Raw genomic sequence first — 18,857 nt, 5'->3', positions numbered from 1 at the left:
CATATACACATACTTTACATATATATGCACATATATGTATATACACAAAACAGGAATGGTTGAATAAGTCTTATCATCATACATTCCTTACTAAAGGGGTATACACACACATACATATACACTAACATACTGACTAAAGGGATATACATATATGTAAATATATGCATACTAATATACTCTTAAAGGGATATACATAGATGTACATATATGCAAACTAACATACCTAAAGGGTGTGTGTGTGTATATATATATATATGTATATATATATATATGCACCTATACACATATACAGAAACACAAAACATAGAGTGTATAAAATGATAATATCTGCTTTTATACAATATGTTTATATATATTTAATCTCTACTGTTATCCTCCTCTGATATATTATCATAATATGAAGATTACTCTGTGTTTAGGAAGGAAGTGCTGACAAGCACTGTTGTAACTGACCAGGTTGGAAAGGTTTTGAGTTTGTACTGGTAATATATGGCACGTCTCTTCTTGAATTGTCAAGCTAGTTAAGTTCTGAGAACCTGATCACTTGAAGGTTACAAGCCAGATCGTGAGCTTTTCTTGGCCCCAGTAACTCAAAGAAACTATTTACTATCAGCCACAGCAGGTGTATGATTTGCAAATCAGTGAAGGCAGTGTCCACACTGATGACATCATTGATCTTGGAAGTCCTAAAGCAGAGGTACCTTTTGTGATACTGTATATGCTCTATCTTCAGAATGGGCTTGCATGTGCTTTCTTTCAGTTCTTGCTGCTGTATTGATGGCCTTTCTCAAATTTATTTATTTTGTTGGTAATATGATGTTGTCCAAGAATATTTTGGGTTAGGCCATTGATGAATTGTCTATTACTATGAGGAAGCACGGTCCTAAAATGGGGGGCAATAAACAGGCTTTTGCCTGACCGTTTCTGATCAGATTTTAATGCAGACGTCATTTAACTTTGCTGTACTTTTCTTTTTCTTCATTTATAATACAGGTGTAAAGCCTTCAGTTTACTAGGAGTAGAGAAAGATTTTGCTCTTATATTCAAGGGGATGGTTTGCTATTGTTTATGGTATGTGCCAAATATTTTGTTTGATTGCTGGAATTTAGAAAATCAACCCTCAGAGGCAGGGCGTGAGGCAGGCATGACTCAGCAGCCTGAAGCAAGGAGAAGGGAGGAGAATAAACAGAAGAACCAGGATTAAGTGTCTATTATTTGTTTATTGAATTTAGGGTGAGTCTGTCATCTCCACTCTGTTATTGATCTGGGGTTTCATTCTATCATCTGTAATACCCACAGGACAAGGAAGGGACCTGTGTGGGTGTGGTCACCAGAACAAGCTAGGGATGGAGGACAAATACTACCTCAATAAAATGTGGGAGTTAAGGGGGCAGCTAGGTGGTGCAGTGTGGTGCAGTGGACAGAGCTCTGGCCTTGGAGTCAGGAGGACCTGAGTTCAAATCTGGCCTTAGACACCTGACACTTACTAGCTGTGTGACCCTGGGTAAGTCACTTAACCCAGATTGCCTCACCAAAAAAAAAAATGTGGCGTTTTAAGGAGGAAGACTGGGTCAATAGGCATTTTGCATATACTCATGGGAACATGCCTACTGATTTCTAGCTTGAAATCTCTGTTCTCTTTCTTCTGTTTCACAAGAAACTATTTAAAACCTATTTAACCTCTTTTTATTTGGCCTGGTCTTTGGTTTATGCTCTCACTTGAATTCTGATTTGGAACCTGCCCCTCTAGCCTTGAGACTAGTTGTCCCCTAAAGCCGGATGTTCGTACTAATTATTGTCGTGTTTGGAGCACCTGTGGGGGATATGATGCGAAACTCAGAGAAACGTGAATGTGATGTGATGTCCATCACAGAACATAGGTCAGAACAGGATAGGTCAGTTTCAGTATAGAAGCAGCATGGCTTATAGAGCTCAAGGAAAGATATCATAGTGGCCTAAATTGCATGATTCTGGGCTCTATGACTCACAGAAATGAGGGGGCCATGTTTCCAGGATAGGGAAACAGGAGTAAGAGCCCACATTCACATATCAAACCAGCCCTTCTAATTTGATAAATGTGATTCAAACAAGTTTGTCAAGAAAGAGATGGTCCAGAGATAGGTAACTTTTAAGCTGGGGCTATTGAAATCTCCAGGATGGTGCAGAATACTTATGGTCATTGCAAGAAAGGCTGAAGCCCAAGGGATACATTTTTAGGGACCATACAGGAAAGGACCTTTTTCGTCCAATGGAGGTAAAGTCCAGAAAAAGGATTACCTCAGGTCTTTAGGCAGAAAATTTGTGGTGAATGAAATAATTGTAAACTGCTTCTACATCAAAAACCTATTTAACCAACCGGGGGTTGACTGACCCCATTTGGTTCTGAGGGCCAAATGCTGGTAGTTATATTCTCCTCTCTGAGGTTATGTACTCTACTTGCACCAGAGACACTTCTTGGGTAATCACCAAACTCACTATGGCCCTCATAGGGCTGGCTATAGCTTTTCCCCAACTCTGGACTCTGGACCTGATTAATCTGTGCATGTGGATTTATCCAATTCAACCCTTGTGGCTCATGTTCCCACCTATCGGGAAACTATTCTGTCTCTTCTGCTTGGTTTTAGTGTAGTCGTTCTCAACAATATGACTTTACTTTATATAGTTATTTGCCTTAAACCACAGAAGAATAAGGAAAAGGGGAAATGTATGCATTAAAATAGGTACCAATGGGCACCTATTGTTCCTCTGTGACAAGGCAGCTCCAATCCTTCAGTCTCTACGTAAACTCCCAACCCAGGAGTTTAAGTCAAGAGATAGTTTGGGTCTCTTTGTACTAAAGGCACTAAATATTCTTTCATCTTTAAGTGGGAACCAGTTGCTATCATAGATTCAGGAAAGAGATTGTGTAAATTGGAAGAGAAACATATGCAGTGGCAATCATTTTACCAGCAAACCATTCATCTTTCAATGCATTTACTGCAGCAATAGATGAAGCTATTGAGGTGACATTTCAAACCACCATCTCCTACTGCTGTAGGAAGGGAACAGTATTACTTAGCTCTGGTCCTGAAGCTCTCATGCTGTTTCTTTTTTGTCTTACTGTTCTCTTTTACACTAGCAAATACATGGGATGCAGGTCTTCACAAGGCGTGACTGACTTAGATTTTTCAGTTCTGTTCAGTGTCTAGAAAGGAAAGCACCTGGGTATTCTGATATTTTCCCCTTCCTCTCTCCTTGGTCCTTCATCGGCTTTGTGTGCCAACTGTGTTCTGGGTCCCTTCTGCCTCAGGCCAATCCCAGCTCCTCTCTTTAGCTCTTGCCATATAGGCTCAGCAGCTAAAGCTTTGTCAGCACATCTGCTTTTGGCGGTCATTGAAGCTTTCTGGGTGTGGTTGACCTAAGTCTGAGACCCAGGACTAGTCAGGTGGGGGAAAGGTGAGTGAAAGCATAGCTATCCCCTAGAACATTCACTCTCCAGTGAAATATTTGCAATTCCTGTAAATTACACATGGCATTTTAAACATCTGTGATCATACATCATAATCATCATAACCTAGCTAATATAATATGTCACAGATAATGCCAAAATGCAATGGTGTGATTGATGTTCATGAAGGTACCTAAAACATGACACATACTAGAATGGTGTGGAGCTGGCACTGGTACATGCAATTAATATAATATATACTCCATAATCAATAATTTGACAATATCACATATATTAAACTAAAGATACAAATCTCATGCAGTGCAGAACACATAACAGTTATATACCATAAATACAAAGATCATATGTAAAGATACTACATGTATATAACAATAGTATATGCATAGCATAAATGGAAAAGAAGAATAATGCAGGAATAAAATCTAGTTCCCCCCAGAGAGACCTTTCTTCATCCTTTTAGGAGTTGGGGTACAGTGGGACTGGGCAATAGAATAGAGTTGTTAGGGTTTCAATCTACAGTAGAAAGACCTTGTGAGTGAGATTGAGGGAAAGGAGTAGGGTTGTGCTATGAGACAGTGGAGGATTAGAAAATAGAATAATATTATTTCTAACCTGTTGAGGGAGGAAGTGCATCCCTCTTGGATATTGGTACTTTGGATCAAATTTTTGGTGGCCCCACTCTAGTTATGGCTTACACAAGAGGAACAATTAAGAAAAAAACATGTAAATGAGTGTATACTATTCAGATTAATTTATTCTTTTTTAAATTCTTTTAAAAAATTTCTTTTTCTTTTCTTTAAAAATTTATTATTTATTTTAAACTTTTTTACTTTAAAATTTTGAGTTTCAAATTATTTCCTTCCCTCCCATACCCTACCCCATCCATTGAGAAGCAAGCAAGATGACATCAATTAAACATATAAAATCATGTACAGTCATCCCTTCCACATAATGGAGTTAGGGTTCTGTTGGAAAATCCATGTGAAATTTTTTAGCCCTCCCTTCATACTAGAGAAGAAGTCTGAATTTTCTCTTTTTCTTTTATGGGATATTTACAGTGCCTTATTGGAAATTGATATTGTATAATACTATACTTATATTTTACACATTTCTGAGTTTCTAAACCTTTTCTATGTCATCTGCTGGCATTTGCATGTTGATTGTGGCTTCTGCAAAACTCCCCCCAAAATTCCCATTTAATTTCTTATGTTGACCAGCGATATATTGAAATTGTGATTAAGAAAGTCATGATGTAGAAAGGAGAACTGTACAACGTATTTCCATATTAGCCATATATATTTTTTAAAAAACAAGGAAAGTAAAGAAAGTGAGAAAATTTTATTTTAATTTTCACTCAGAATTCATCAGTTCTCTCTCTGGAGGTAGATGGCATTTTTTCATCATGAGTCCTTTGGAATTGGCTTGAATCATTGTATTGATCAGAGTAGCCAAGTCTTTCATAGTTGACCAGCTTTACAACATTGCTGTTACTTTGCAAAATGATCTCCCAGTTCTTCTTACTTCACTTTGCATCAGTTCATATATTTTTGGCTTTTTTTCTGAAACCACCCTGCCTTGTCATTTCTTATAGCACAATAATACTCCATCATGATCAAATGCTGGAGCTGGTTCAGCCATTCCCCAACTTATAAGCATCTTCTTGACTTCTAATTCTTTGCCACCACAAAAAGGGCTGTTATAAATATTTTAGTACAAATAGGTCCTTTTCCTTTCTTCTAATCTCTTTGGGATACAGACCTAGTAGTGGTATTGCTGGGTCAAAGGGTATGTACAGTTTGATAGCCCTTTGGACATAGTTCCAAATTGTTCTCCAGAATGGTTGAACCAATTCACAAATCCACTTCCTCTGTAACATTTGTCATTTTCCTTTTCTGGCATGTTAGCCAATCTGATAGTTGTGAAGTGGTATCTCAGAGTTGTTTTAATTTGCATTTCTCTAATCAACAGAGAGAGCATTTTTGATATGACTATAGATAGCTATGATGTCTTCTACTGAAAACCGCCTGTTTATATCCTTTGGCCATTTATTAATTGGCTCTTATTTTTATAAATTTGATTCAGTTCTATACTCAGTATTTATTTGAGAAATGAGGTCTTCATTGGAGAAACTTGCTGTAAAATGTTTGATATTATTTCATATTCTATAGTATCTTTTAGCAAAAGGTAGTTTCCCTGATTATCTCTTTTAATTAGGTCTATTCTTGCTTTTGCTTTGTCTGAGAGCAAATATTCCAAATTGATAAAGCTTTGTAGTTTAAAAGTTTTCTATTCAATAATCAGCCAATAAGCATTTATTAGGATCTTACCATATCCTAGAAACTGTGCTAGGGACTTAAATACAAAGAATGAGACAATTTACTCTCAGAAGGTTTGCATTCAGATGATTAGTTTCTGATGGTTTTACATAATTGAAATAGACAATGTGACATAGAGCTATTGAGGCTTAAAATATCACCAAGACTTTTGGGACACTTTATATAATAATGGTACATTGAAATGATAAAATGAAATAACAGAATGTCTATCAGTGAGTCAACTAGAATTTTGCCTTTTTAATATTCTATTTAGAATAGAACAGTTTTCTACTTGGAAAGTGAAGTTAACTCTGCTTCTTAAAACCTGCTTAAGTGGAAAGACATCCATGTAGCCTGAAATTGATAAAGATTTGTGATTTTTGCCAGTGTGGATACTCACTGAGCTGATGCAGATCAAAGCTTCTCAATTGCTTAGTGGATGAGCTTCATGTGTTGCTATGCCTGATAACTCATTATCCTGTGAACCACCTGGTAGTAAGCACCTCTGAATTTAGACAGGCTAGTCCTCAGGTGAAAGACATTTAATTTGTCACTGGACCTATATGCAAACAACAGAGTCATAACTAGGAATTTTTGCACCCTGAGCATGAGGCAGGAGTAGTACCCTCATTTGATGGGTGGAGAGGAAACAGATCACCAGTTATACTACTGGAAGTAGGAAGTTTCGGGGGGAGTTTACCCCTCTGGATCATCTTTCTATTTTAATTAATTATTCCTTTTAATTAGGTATATCACTGATAGAGTGGACCTAGGATGGTGGATGTCATAGTGGTGAGGAGAAGTCTGATATCCTTTCCCCAACACCTGCCTCTCCCCTTTGCCACTTTTTCCTTCCCCACTCCATGTGTATGGAGAGGGGGTAGAAGAAGAAAGCAAAAAGCCTTTAGATGATGTGAAGTGTAGGGAAGGGGAAGGTTTAATCCCTGACCAGATACTTAGTGTTTGTGAGTGGCCTTGGGCCCAATTTTCTCCTCTTATCCAACCACACAGGGAAAGGATTGGGACCCTCAAGAGGCAGGACGGAGGGAGAGCTTTCGGCACCAGCATGTCTGGTGCCAGTCAGACATGTACCACTTCCACCCTCTTATGCCCTTGCTCGCATTGCAAGACGGGCCCCCAGTATTTGCCAGGTGACAAATGACCAAGATTCTGCTTGAGGTGACACTTGGTATTAAAATACCATGAGTTCCCCTCCCTCGTCCCACTTAGTTGTTGGCCACACTATAGCATTTGAAGATTAGATGCTATCAATGTTGTTATTCCCACACTATCTCCTTGTCTCTGCTTGTATGGCAGACACCCAGCATGTTTGGCCATGGCAAGAGTCAGAGATGAGGAGGCCTGCCTCTGACTTCCTAAGATCCCAATGGAGTAATTGTGCTGACTTATAATGAAGCCTCTTCTCTAATCCTATCCTTCCTACCGTTGCTGTCCTAGGCAGCTAGGTAGCTAGAATGTGGAGAGAAGCAGGGTTTTGAGGTCAGAAAGACCTGAGTTCAAATCTGACCCCAGACACTCACTAGCTGTGTGATGCTGAGCAAGTCACTTAACTTCTGTTTACCTCAGTTTCCTCTACTGTAAAATAGGGATAATAATAGCATTTACTTTGCAGAGTTGTTGTGAGGATCAAATGAGATAATGCTTGTAAAGTGCTTAGCATAGTTTCAGGTACATAGTAGGTACTGTATACATGTTAGGTATTGTTATTATTATTATCATTAGCATGATTTATTTGGATATTTAGGCAGTGGATAGAGTGCCTGGCTTGGAGTCAGGAAGACCTATCTTTCTAAGTTCAAATCTGGCCTCAGACACTCACTAACTGTGTGATGTTGGGCAAGTCACTTAACCTAGTTTGCCTCAGTTTTCTCATCTGTAAAATGGACTGGAGAAGGAAATGGCAAACCGCTCCAGTATCTATTAGGCATTATATAAATGTTAGCTGCTATTCTTCTTCTTCTTCTTCTTCTTCTTCTTCTTCTTCTTCTTCTTCTTCTATGTATGGATCTTTAGATTTTTTCCCCCTTTACCTGGCACAGAAAGGGAAAGGTTGGCTTTTGGAATTAGCCTTCTAAATTTTGTGTCTTCTAAATTTGAATGGTGCCTGTGGAAAAGCTCTGCTTGCCTTGCACTGACAGCACTTTCCAACTCAGTATAGGACAGACCTATTAGTGCTTGCAGTTTGCAATGTTTGCTGTAATAGCCTTGCAGTGGTATGGAAGTTACCCTAGGTTCTCGAAAGCCGTGCCAGAGCAGCACAAGCTTTGGCAAAGTTTTTCTGTGCTGGAAGGACTTTAAGTCTGTCCCTGGTAATAGACCAAGTCTAGCTAATTATGCAAAAGCATATCAACACTAGGCTGACCATGTGGTGATGAACTTTTTTTTTTTTGGCCATGGCAATCCATGAATGAAAAAAAAATGCAAAACAACCCTCTGCCTTGTGTGGCCCCTTCCATTTCTGCAGTGAAGGTGAAACTGTAGTAGGAAAGGGGTTGAAGTGGGCAGCAGAGGATATCAAAAAAAATCACACAATTTTCAGACAATCAAAAAAACCGTTAGTTTGAATATTGGTACATTGAATGTGAGAGCCTTCTACCACGACCAGCAAGTAGGCATGTTGCTGGAGGAGATGAGTCGTGTCAGTTTTGATATTTATGCTACAACTGAAATTAGGGAAAAAAAGGAAGGAAGGAAGTCACAGCTAAATGGATGGTTTACAGGTACTCCTAGGTAGAGGCAAAGAAGGGAAGGCAGAGTGGGTTTTATTGTATTCTCAGAGGCAGCAAGAAACATGATTTATTTAGATATTTAGGCATGACATATTATAGTGCTAATGATAAGTATCTGCAAAATGGCCAACATAAAAAATAGTTTTTGCTTTTCTGCCATATTGTTTGCTGAAAATGAAGTGGTAGAGAAATTCTATGAAGATCTTGATAAGAGCCTTCGAATCAAATGCCTAATCCATGCTGACTTCAATGAAAAGGTGAGAAGAGGTGAGGGTAGAGAGAAATATTTGGAAAAGCTTGGTTTAGATAAAAGGAAGGCCAAAAGCAAAGAAACCTAATGCTTCTCTAGCATTAACACTATTAAAAACGAATTGATAGGTGCTGGATGTGGAAAATACAAAGAACACTCTAAAAGATGAAGTAGATTATATTTTAAAAGACAATAACAGATTTGTTATCGATGTAGGAGTTATGTTTGGGTCAGCTATTTGTGTATGGTCAGACCATTGACTTGTTAGAATTAAGACTAGAATTGTATAAAAAAAAGCCACGAAGAATAGTAATGGGAAAAAGTGAAACAATCTGACTCTGAGCTATTTGAACAAATAATTGAAAGTCGAACATGGAAAGTAGATAATTAAAATATCAACACCAACTATAAAAATTTCATCCAGAAGTTTAACCAATGTAAATTAACCATTACAATAAGGAGACCTTAAAAAAGCCTTAGGGAAGCATCTTTAACAAACTTACTTGCCAAAAGGAAAAAGATGGCTGTTAAAATGCAACACCAAGCTAGAATATAAACTCATTTATATTGTCTTAAAGAGAAAAGAGAAGTAGTGGAAGGTAAAACCAGTTTAAAGAAAGCTCAGCGATATATACAGCTAAATAAAGTGATCCTAAAGGCATTCAAGGGTAAAAATGGAAGGAGGACTACAAACAGAAGAAAAATGGAAAAGATTTGCAAAAACCATTTTGACTATCTCTTTTCATCATCAAGAATGGAACCACAATACTTGAACCTTAATCCTACAGTCCTAGATGTTCTTATTGAAGAGATAGATTTGGTACTGAAGAAAACAAAGATGTGAAATTCAACTGAATTAGATCGTGTATGTATAGAGAGGAAATCCATCCTGGAAGTGATATAATTATGAGGATGTTGAGAGATTAATATATAAAGTATCTGAAGGAGAAGATACCGAAAATCTAGGGTTTCTCAGAGGATGTAACAACAGAAAGAATGCTAGTTAGTGTACCTCTTATAGTTAGCATCAGGCAAGAAGTATACTTGCCAAAGATATTTGTCACTGGGGTGGAAGAAATCCAGTGCAGAGGTAGGTTGAAAAGGATTCTCTGGGGATGATGAGGTCTTCCAGATGCTCTTATTTATGGAAGATGTTGTTCTCATTACATCAACCCTATAACACTGCAGAACCTCTTGGAAGATGTCTGTAATAACTCAAAAGAGTTTTGGCCTGTCCATCCACACAGGGAAGACAAAGTGGATGAAGAAGGTCTATTAGCCAGAGTTCAACATGCTTGTACAACACTATGTATATCTGGAACAGACCATGCAGATGGACAATGAGCTAGGCACAGGATTGAACAGGAGTAAGAGAGTGAATTGGATTGTCTTCAGGAAATTGCAAAGCATTTTTACTAACTTCATTTCCCATGAAAGCAAAGTCCAGCTTTTTAATAATAACTTTCTACCAATGTTGCTATCTGGCAGAGAGGTGTAGAACATGACTACCTCTGGAGAACTAAAGATGAGTATCACACAGAACATAATGGGGAGTTACTTGGTAGATGTGAGCAAGCTACAACACATAATCATTGAACAGCTCTGAAGAACAGTTATCAGAGGGATGGTATCAGAGAAGAGTATGATGGGAAGGGAAGATGAGCAGGTCATATGGCATGAGCAACAGATGATAACTGGATAGCCAGAGTGCTCCACTGGTATGTGATGATGTTAGGAGAAAGACAGTAAGGCTTGCAGCAAATTGGCTATACCTTCCGTGGAGAACTTTTAGGATAATAGAGGCATGAATCACACAGGATGGGAAGGCCTGGATGGATTATAATCTGCTTAGTTGGAGGGTGCTCCTGAATTTGTGAAATCACAGATCCATTTGAGCATTAAAGAGCACAGGGTGACCTTCATCTCATTATGAGGCACTGGACTTGGGACTTTAATAGAGCCTTCAAACAATATAAACAACACCTTAATAGAAGCATAGGAAAAATGTATACTAAAGAGAGGTTACCAGGTAGTTGACTAAGTACAGATTGTCAGAATCAAAGAAAAAAAAGACTATCTAGCTAAATATGGAAGTATGAAAGATCAAGCATAAACTAGAAATTAGGTGGGCTAGCTAACAGACTTTGGAGTGCACTTGGAAAAAGACTCTAAAATCTTTAAGTTATTGACATACATTAAAGGAAGAAAGCCAGTTAAAGAACCAGTGCTGCAATCTGCAATCTAACTCCATCATCTTTCTGCTTGAGATGGAGAACGTGTTTCATCAAGAGTCCTTTGGAATGGTGGTTGGTCATTGTGTTGATCAGAATCACTAACTCTTTCAAATTTGATTATCTTTACAAGATGACTGTTACTATATAAATTGTTCTCCTGGTTCTGTTCATTTCATTATGCATTAGTTTATTCAAGTTTTCCCAGGTTTTAATTAGCATTTTTCTAATTTTTAGTCACTAGAACATGTTTTATGTTTGCCTTTCTTTATATCCCCAGGACTTAGACTAGTGCCTGTTACTAAGCACACAAGTGTTTGCTGACTGACTTAAATATTTCCCTTGTTCTAAGGCATATTTGATTAGATGATATCAAATGAGATAATATTTGTAAGAAGCTTTTAGCACAGTGTCTGGAACATAGGTACTATATAAATGCTTATTCCCTTTCCCCCATATTGATCAGTTAGTTGTTCCTCATACATAACGTTCAATTTCCCACCTTGATGTCTTTGCACAAGTATGTTCCCGATATGTGGAATATACTCTCTTTTAAGAGGCAGTCTCCTGTAGAATCCTGGCTTCCTTTTAAGCACAGCCCAGTTGCCACCTCCTGCATGAAACCTTTTCTTCTCTCCCTGTTTTGTTAGCATTTCTTCTCTCTTTAAAATACCTTGTGTACATTGAATTTATTTACTTATACACACATTGTATCAATTGTCAGTTCTTTCAGCACAGGGACTGTTTTCTTTTGATCTTTGGAACTCTCATGCCTGGCACATAGTAGGCACTTCATAAATGTTTTGAATTGAATTGCACTGAATTGCTTAATTCCAGATTTGGGGGAAAGCTCTAGGAAAGCTATATATATCCCCCTCCTCATTGGAGCATTGTGCTGAGGATTTTTAAAAAATATATGTGTGTGGTACAAGAACTTTAAGATTCTATGATTCTAGTGTCAGATTTTCTATATAAAGGGTGAATATAATGGAAGTCTAATTACTGTAACTGGAAGCTGAGGATCAATAGCTTTATAACAGAGCAAGAAGAGAACAGAATGAGCTGTTATGAGGTTAGAGTATAAATTGATTTTTTTTTTTGCCTTTAATTCCACCTACATCTAATGCCTACAAATAAGAGTTACTTGACATAATTGCATCTGGATCTTTCACAACTTAATTTTATTATTGCAAATATTCTTTTGTCTTTCCCTTTCTCTGTAATAAAATATGCTGGGGTGTTCATCTGGAAACAAAATTGCATCTGTCCAGCTGGCACTGGATTATTGGATATTACTGAACAGAGAAAGCTCACTTCTAGTGGCATATGTTATGGTTTGAGTTGAAGTTTTTTTTCCAAAGGAATTAATTTCCAAGATTTAAGATGGGTTGTGTTGGGCTGAACAATTTTCACCTGACAAATGAAGCAAGGTGATAGGTTTTTCCACAAGTGGAGTAGAAACTTATATTGTTACCAACCATAAAATATTTCCTACTCTTCAAAGATTGAATTACATCTCCTCCCTCCCCCTCTGTTCCTAACGATTTCTTTAAAATAAAGACTTTCTCTATGTAATTGGTTTCTTATCCCTTTTTTAGTGAGTGGTGGATGATTGAAATTTTTAGGTAATTAGTTGTGGCTGATTAGATAAGTGCTTAGGAAGAGTCAGATTAAATATGACTTTTAAAAATTTAACTGTGCCCACTTGGTTGGGAAAAAAAGCATTAGCTTTAAGTTCACTAAACTTTGAATTGATAAGGAAAAAATCAACAATTTCCATTTGAAGGGCTTTGGCACAAGAGGAATAAAATATAATCTTTGAAAGTAATAAGAAAAATCATGGTCCCTAAACATTGCTCCTCTACTCCTTTGCAGCTATTCTTTACCAGGTGGCATTAACCACTCAGCTTATTTGTGTTGCTTGATTTTTCTTAATAAAACACCTGCAGCTTTGAATTCTCACAGCTGTCTTCTCTACAAGTATTGTGTCTGAAGGTGGAAAATATGTGGCTGGGTGAATATATTATAGTAATATTCTCACCAAGACATTTCATAGACTCCCTTCAAAATGATTGAATTCAACTATATTATTTTAGAAAGATGGAATATCGCTGGCTTGTCAGCCATCCTTTCCCACTTTTGTGAGGAGTGGTTGGGGCTTTAGCCTGGACTAGAGGAGTAAGAGAAGTGTCAGAGGATGGTAGGGAAGGTCAGAGCGAAAAAGATGCACGATATGTGATGCACCCCACAGAGGCTTGCTGCTGATTTTACTCACTCTGCTTTGTGTTGGAATCCAGTGGCTGGGCAGGCAAAGTGAGAAAACCTTGACCAGTGCCCAGAAAACCGAGAAGCAGAAACACTAGTCATCCTGAGTCCCAGTTTTCACTGGGAGCCTGTGTTAACTTCTATACCATAGGTGAGCCAAGACTCTTACCTCATTAATTGCTGTCCTAGTGAAAATATGTGAGAACTGTGTGTGGTACTCTTTTGCCTGCTCAAAGGAAGACTCAAATTATGTATGTCCTAGAACTTTTAGGTCCAGATTGATCTTGTGTGTTGGGGGAACTTCTGAGGTCTAGGACGGGTGGGTTTAAAATTCCTATTATGCATAGTCAACTTGTACTATTATTGATTCTGTATGTGTATGTATGTATGTATATATATAGATATGCATACACATACACACACATATATGTAGATGTATATATATATATATACACATATATGAGAGAAAGAAAGAGAGAGATGAGGGAGAGAAAGAGAGAGATGAGACAGAGAGAGAATGTGTGTCTGATTACAGGGAAAACCAATTCCATTATGTCAAGTTCGTGTGACTTGAACTCCTTGAAGTAAAAACACATTCAGAAAGAAATGAGGTTAGCCAGTGGATGAATAAATGAACAATTGAAAGAAAAAGCATTTATATAGTACTTATTAATATGCTAAACATTGTGCTAAGCCCTGTAGATATAGATACAAAAGTGAAGACGGTATGTGCTCTCAAGGAGCTTACATCCTAATGGGGAAAGGAGCTGGTAGGGGAGACAGCACACTTAGAAAGAGTGGCGAGGGAGGCATATTTTTGTTAAGAAAGTTACTGGAATAGTGAATGGAGTATAACAAAGTTTGTATGACTGTGTTTCAAGAATTGGAAAAGGTAGGAGGTAGCAGAGGCATCTGATAAGAAGAATGGCAGAAGCATTAACGGAAGAATGGCTGGAGCCAGGCTTAGATGAGTGGGTGGTTGAGGCTACTCACCAATCAGGACAGTCAGGAGGTTCCAGAGGTAAAATGGTTAGTTCTTCCCCGGGCATACTTTCTTGTCCAGGTATCAGAATAGTTGATAAAAAGATGAACAGTCCCTTCATCCTCTGGAGCCAACATGGGTCACCTTTGGACCAAAACCATGAAGAAGGTGGCTTGAGTCATCATCAAAAAGTACTTCACCTGCCTGGGCAATGACTTCCACATCAACAAATGCCTGTGCGAGGAGATTGCCATCATCCCCAGCAAGAAACTCCTCAACGAGATGGTGGGATATGTTACTCATCTGATGAAGTAGATCCAGAGAGGCCCTGTGAGAGATATTCCATCAAACTACAGGAAGGGGAAAGAGAAAGGAGGGATAACTATATCCCTGAAGTCTCTGCTTTGGATCAGGAAATCATTGCAGTGGACCCTGATACCAAAGAAATGTTGAAACTCCTGGACTTTGCCAGTTTGTCTAACCTGCAAGTTACCCAGCCCACGGTTGGGATGAACTTCAAAACACCAAGAGGAGCTGCTTGATATTTACTTTTGCCTCCTTTCCAATTTTGGGATCCCGCCCCCCAAAAGATGAACAGGTAGTGGGGGCTCAGAGCTTATTTTCATTGGTAGATGCACAAATCCATATACCTCTAGATCGTGGTTGATACTACCCCACATGAGTGGCAGAACTGAAGGATAGAAGATATCCATCTCTGTCCCTATGATTATCTGGTAACTGTAGAGAACATGACTCTTACTCAGCATTTTCATCTCACTGGTGCAGATACAAAATACCAGAGTGAGTAAGGGACTTCCCAATGAGTATCTATCAATGTCAACATGTGGTTAAATACAGATGAGGAGGCTGAGAGAGCAGAAATGATTTCTCCCAAATCCCTCAGCTAGTTAGTGCTAGAACTAGTTCTCAACCCAGTTCACCCAAATCCCAGTTCAGTTCTTTATTATTACACCATGTTTCCTTCCTATTTGTTGCTTAAGAGAGTGAATGTGAAATGTACTAGGTAATTCATATTAGAAACCTGATGAAAAGTCTCATCATTAGTGGAAGGTTTCCAATTAGTCAACAAGTGTTTCTCCTTATGTTATTAATAAGCTCTCATAATCTAAATTTGGGGAAAATACCTGCCAGAGACCACCAGTTCTGAAATGAAACCCAGAACAGCAAAAGGGGACTCAAGTTAATGAGCAGCTTGAGGCTTTTTAATAAAATGCCTGTTTTGATTGCGTTTCTTTTTTATGCCTCCCAGTTAAACAGCTTGCACTGTGGCTCCTGGTTGCCACATAGGCTATTAATGGTAAGCGTTGTGGGGGTGTTGAGGAAGTAACATGGGGCATGGAGGTGTACATGCATGGTGTATCCACTGCTATTGTTCTGTCTCATTCTCATGAGTTTCCTAGGGTTAGCTCTGGGTAAATTAAGCAAGAGAAGATCTTCCCCAAAATTTTATTTCCTTATCAGTTCTATTTCTAACCACAATTCTCCTAAAAACCAAGAGGAATAATATAGGACTCCTCCAAATGGTGTATTATAATTCACTTTTACATAGTACTTATGGATTATAAAGTATAATTCTGGAAAACTGGTGTCAGGGCCTTTTAGAAAGCTGTCCTGGGGGCAGCTAGGTGGAACAGTGGATAGCACTGGCCTTGGAGTCAGGAGCACCTGAGTTCAAATGTGGCCTCAGTCACTTGACACTTACTGTGTGTGCCCCTGGGCAAGTCACTTAACCCTGATTGCCTCACAATTTTTTTTTAAAGCTATGCTCAGCCTGGCTCTCAAGGCTCCATTCTAATTAGCTTATTTCCTAGTGTTTTCCAAAACATACTGCTAATAGTAAGGATGGACTCCTGGCTACTATGTCAAGAATTTACCACACTCGTTTTCATCTCTTATGTTTTCTATCTAATGCCCTCTTCTTTCTGTTCAGTTAGCTTTGAACTTAGTGACTGACTGGATGTTGGGGGTAAGAAAGAGAGAAGGAGTTGAAGATAACTTCAGTTTTTAAGTCTGGCTTAGTGGGAGAATGGTGGTATCAGTAAAAGAAATAAAAAAGTTGGAAACAGGCTAGTGGGGGGAGGTAAATGAGGTAATGAGTTTGATTTGGGATTTGGCAAGCTCCTTGCTAGATATTTAGACATAACTTGGGGGAAAATTGATGATGGGTATATAGATTTTAGCCATGTGGGATCATAATTGAAGCCATGGGAGCAAAGGGGATTGCCAAGGAAAAGAAGGTAGAGAGAGAAAAGAAGAAGGCCAGGAGCATAATTTGGAGAATACCTATGTTTATGGAGTAGGAAGAGTAAGAGTAGTAGTGAAGTAAGAGGACAGAGAAGTATCAGTCAGAGAGGTGAGAAAAGAAGCCAGAGACGACAGTGTTTTGGAAGCCAAGGGATGACAGTTTCAAGAATGAGAAGGTAGTCAAAAAGTCTCAAATTCTGCAGAGACATTAAGAGGGATTAATATCGATTTAAAAAAAAAAGAGCCTATTGGATTCAGCAATTGGGAGGTCATTGGACCCTCCTGATAGAGCGTTTTCCAGTAGAATACTGGGATGGAAGCTGGCTTATAAAGGCTTAAAAAATGACTGTGTGGTGAGGAAATGGAATTACTGCTCGTAAGCTACTCTTCAGAGATATTTGATGGTGAAAGGAAGAAGAAAAAGAATCATAGCTTAAAGGGGTAGCAGGGTAATGGGAAAGATTTTTTTTAATGATAAGGGAGACCTAAGAATGTAGGTAGAGAGAGAGAGTAACTAGTAGAGAGGAAAACATTGACAATATAAGAGAGAGGGCATGATTGTTAGAGTAAATTCTTGGAAGAATAAAGAGGGGATGGGATCAATATCACAGGTTGAAGGATGAGTCTTGCAATATAGGAGGGACATTTAATCTTTAGAGATAAGAGTGGAAGCAGAGATCATGCATTAAGCTACAGAGAATCTTGAGGTGGAAAGGAGAAAAGTGGAGGGATTTTAGTAGAACCCAAATGACAGATGGACCAGGGACTTTCTATGTTGATAGCTCATTTTGTTCCTCCCCGGGGCTTTCCCCTAGAAATGTCAGAATCTGTCTTGGGGTCTCTCAAACAGCTTTCAATATCCCTCCAAGCATTAGGTTAATGAAAACATTAAACATAGAGCAGTTTTAGTTAAGATAATTAAGAACACAGAAAAGACCCTTATCTAAATCCTTAGCAAACAATAGAAGACCCATCTTGCTGAACTGCGAGGTTCAGTGGAAAGAATTTGGAGTCAGAAGACCTAGGTTCAAATCCCTCTTGATCACCCGTAATGCTAGTGCTTTCCCTTTGTTGATTATTTCCAGTTTTTCCTGTATCTCTTTTATTTTTATGATTTTTTTGCATGTTGTTTAGATTGTAAGCTCCTTGAGGTCAGGGACTAAATTTTGCCTCTTTTTGTTTCCTGAGTGTTTAGCACAGTGCCTAACGAATAGTAGGCACTTAAATGTTTATTGATTGATTGATGCTGCCTCTCTTATTAGACTGAGTTCCTTGAGAGCAGGAATTTTGCCCCCCCCCCTTTCTTTGTGTCCTTGGCACTTAACATTGTGCCAGGTACTTAGCAGGTGCTTAACAAAAGCTTGTTGATGACTACTACCTATGTGACATTAGGCAAGCCAATTAACCTCTTTGGGTCCCAGTTTCCACATCTGTAAAGTGAGTTTAGACTCGATGGCCTTTCAAAGTTCCTTCTAGCTCTGATCTATGATCCTATATTTCTTGCCAGGAATTTGGGTCATAGTCCTCACCAACTCCCAGAACCCATGAGTAATGTCTGTCCTCTTGTTGTAAGTCCTGAGTCTTCCCAAAGGTATCCCTTAGGGGGTACCTATAGTCTGGGTAGCTCCCTTATTTTGGTCCCTGATTTGCCTCATCCCCATCTTCTGTCTTAGCATAGCTTCTTATCTTTGCTACTGAGTACTCTATCTGTCTTGCGTACTCTATCTGTCTTACATGATGTCTCATGCCATATTGTTCCTACCTATTCTACCAACCTAGAAGCTCCATGTCCATTCTGCATCAAAGGCTGCTGGTGGCCCAGTGGATAGAGAACTGGGCCCAGAGGCAGGAAAACATGAATTCAGATTGGGCCCCAGATATTGTGTGACCCTGGGAAAGTCACTTAACCTCTGTTTGCCTTAGTTTTTCCAACTGTAAAATGGATATAATAAAAGCACCTACTTTGCAAGGTTGTTGTGAGGATCAAATGTGATGATATTTGTAAAAAGTACTTCATACAATGCCTGGCACATAGTAGGCACTATATAAATGTTTATTCCTTTCCTCCTTTTCCCCATTCTCCTCTGCTATGTGTGTCCTTGAGTTTCTTATCCATCTTTTATTGGGGGAGGGGATATGGAAGAGAGATTGACTCCATTTCCGTTGACACATATTTGCTACAGAATGATCTCAAAGTTTGTCATACGTGCTAAAAGTAATGAATCCAAAGAGGCAGAGATTAGGGCCTTGAGGTGAATGGAAAAGTTTTGAGATTTCTAATGTGGGGAATAGAGTAGGGAGATAATTAGTGATGGATAAAGAGATTGCTGACTTTCAATGAGGTCCTTGCT

At 38.7% G+C, this 18,857-nt stretch overlaps 1 pseudogene; it reads left to right on the top strand.

Moving 5' to 3' along the window:
- The first annotated feature begins 14,376 nt into the window (after window positions 1-14,376).
- LOC114022885 lies at window positions 14,377-14,783 on the top strand (annotated as a pseudogene).
- Window positions 14,784-18,857: the final 4,074 nt, after the last annotated feature.

The sequence above is a fragment of the Vombatus ursinus genome, unplaced genomic scaffold, assembly GCF_900497805.2.
Source record: "Vombatus ursinus unplaced genomic scaffold, bare-nosed wombat genome assembly UNPS02014814.1, whole genome shotgun sequence".
NCBI classification, from domain to species: domain Eukaryota; kingdom Metazoa; phylum Chordata; class Mammalia; order Diprotodontia; family Vombatidae; genus Vombatus; species Vombatus ursinus.
Note: the sequence above shows the minus strand (reverse complement) of the source record. Positions and strands in the feature narration are given on the sequence as shown.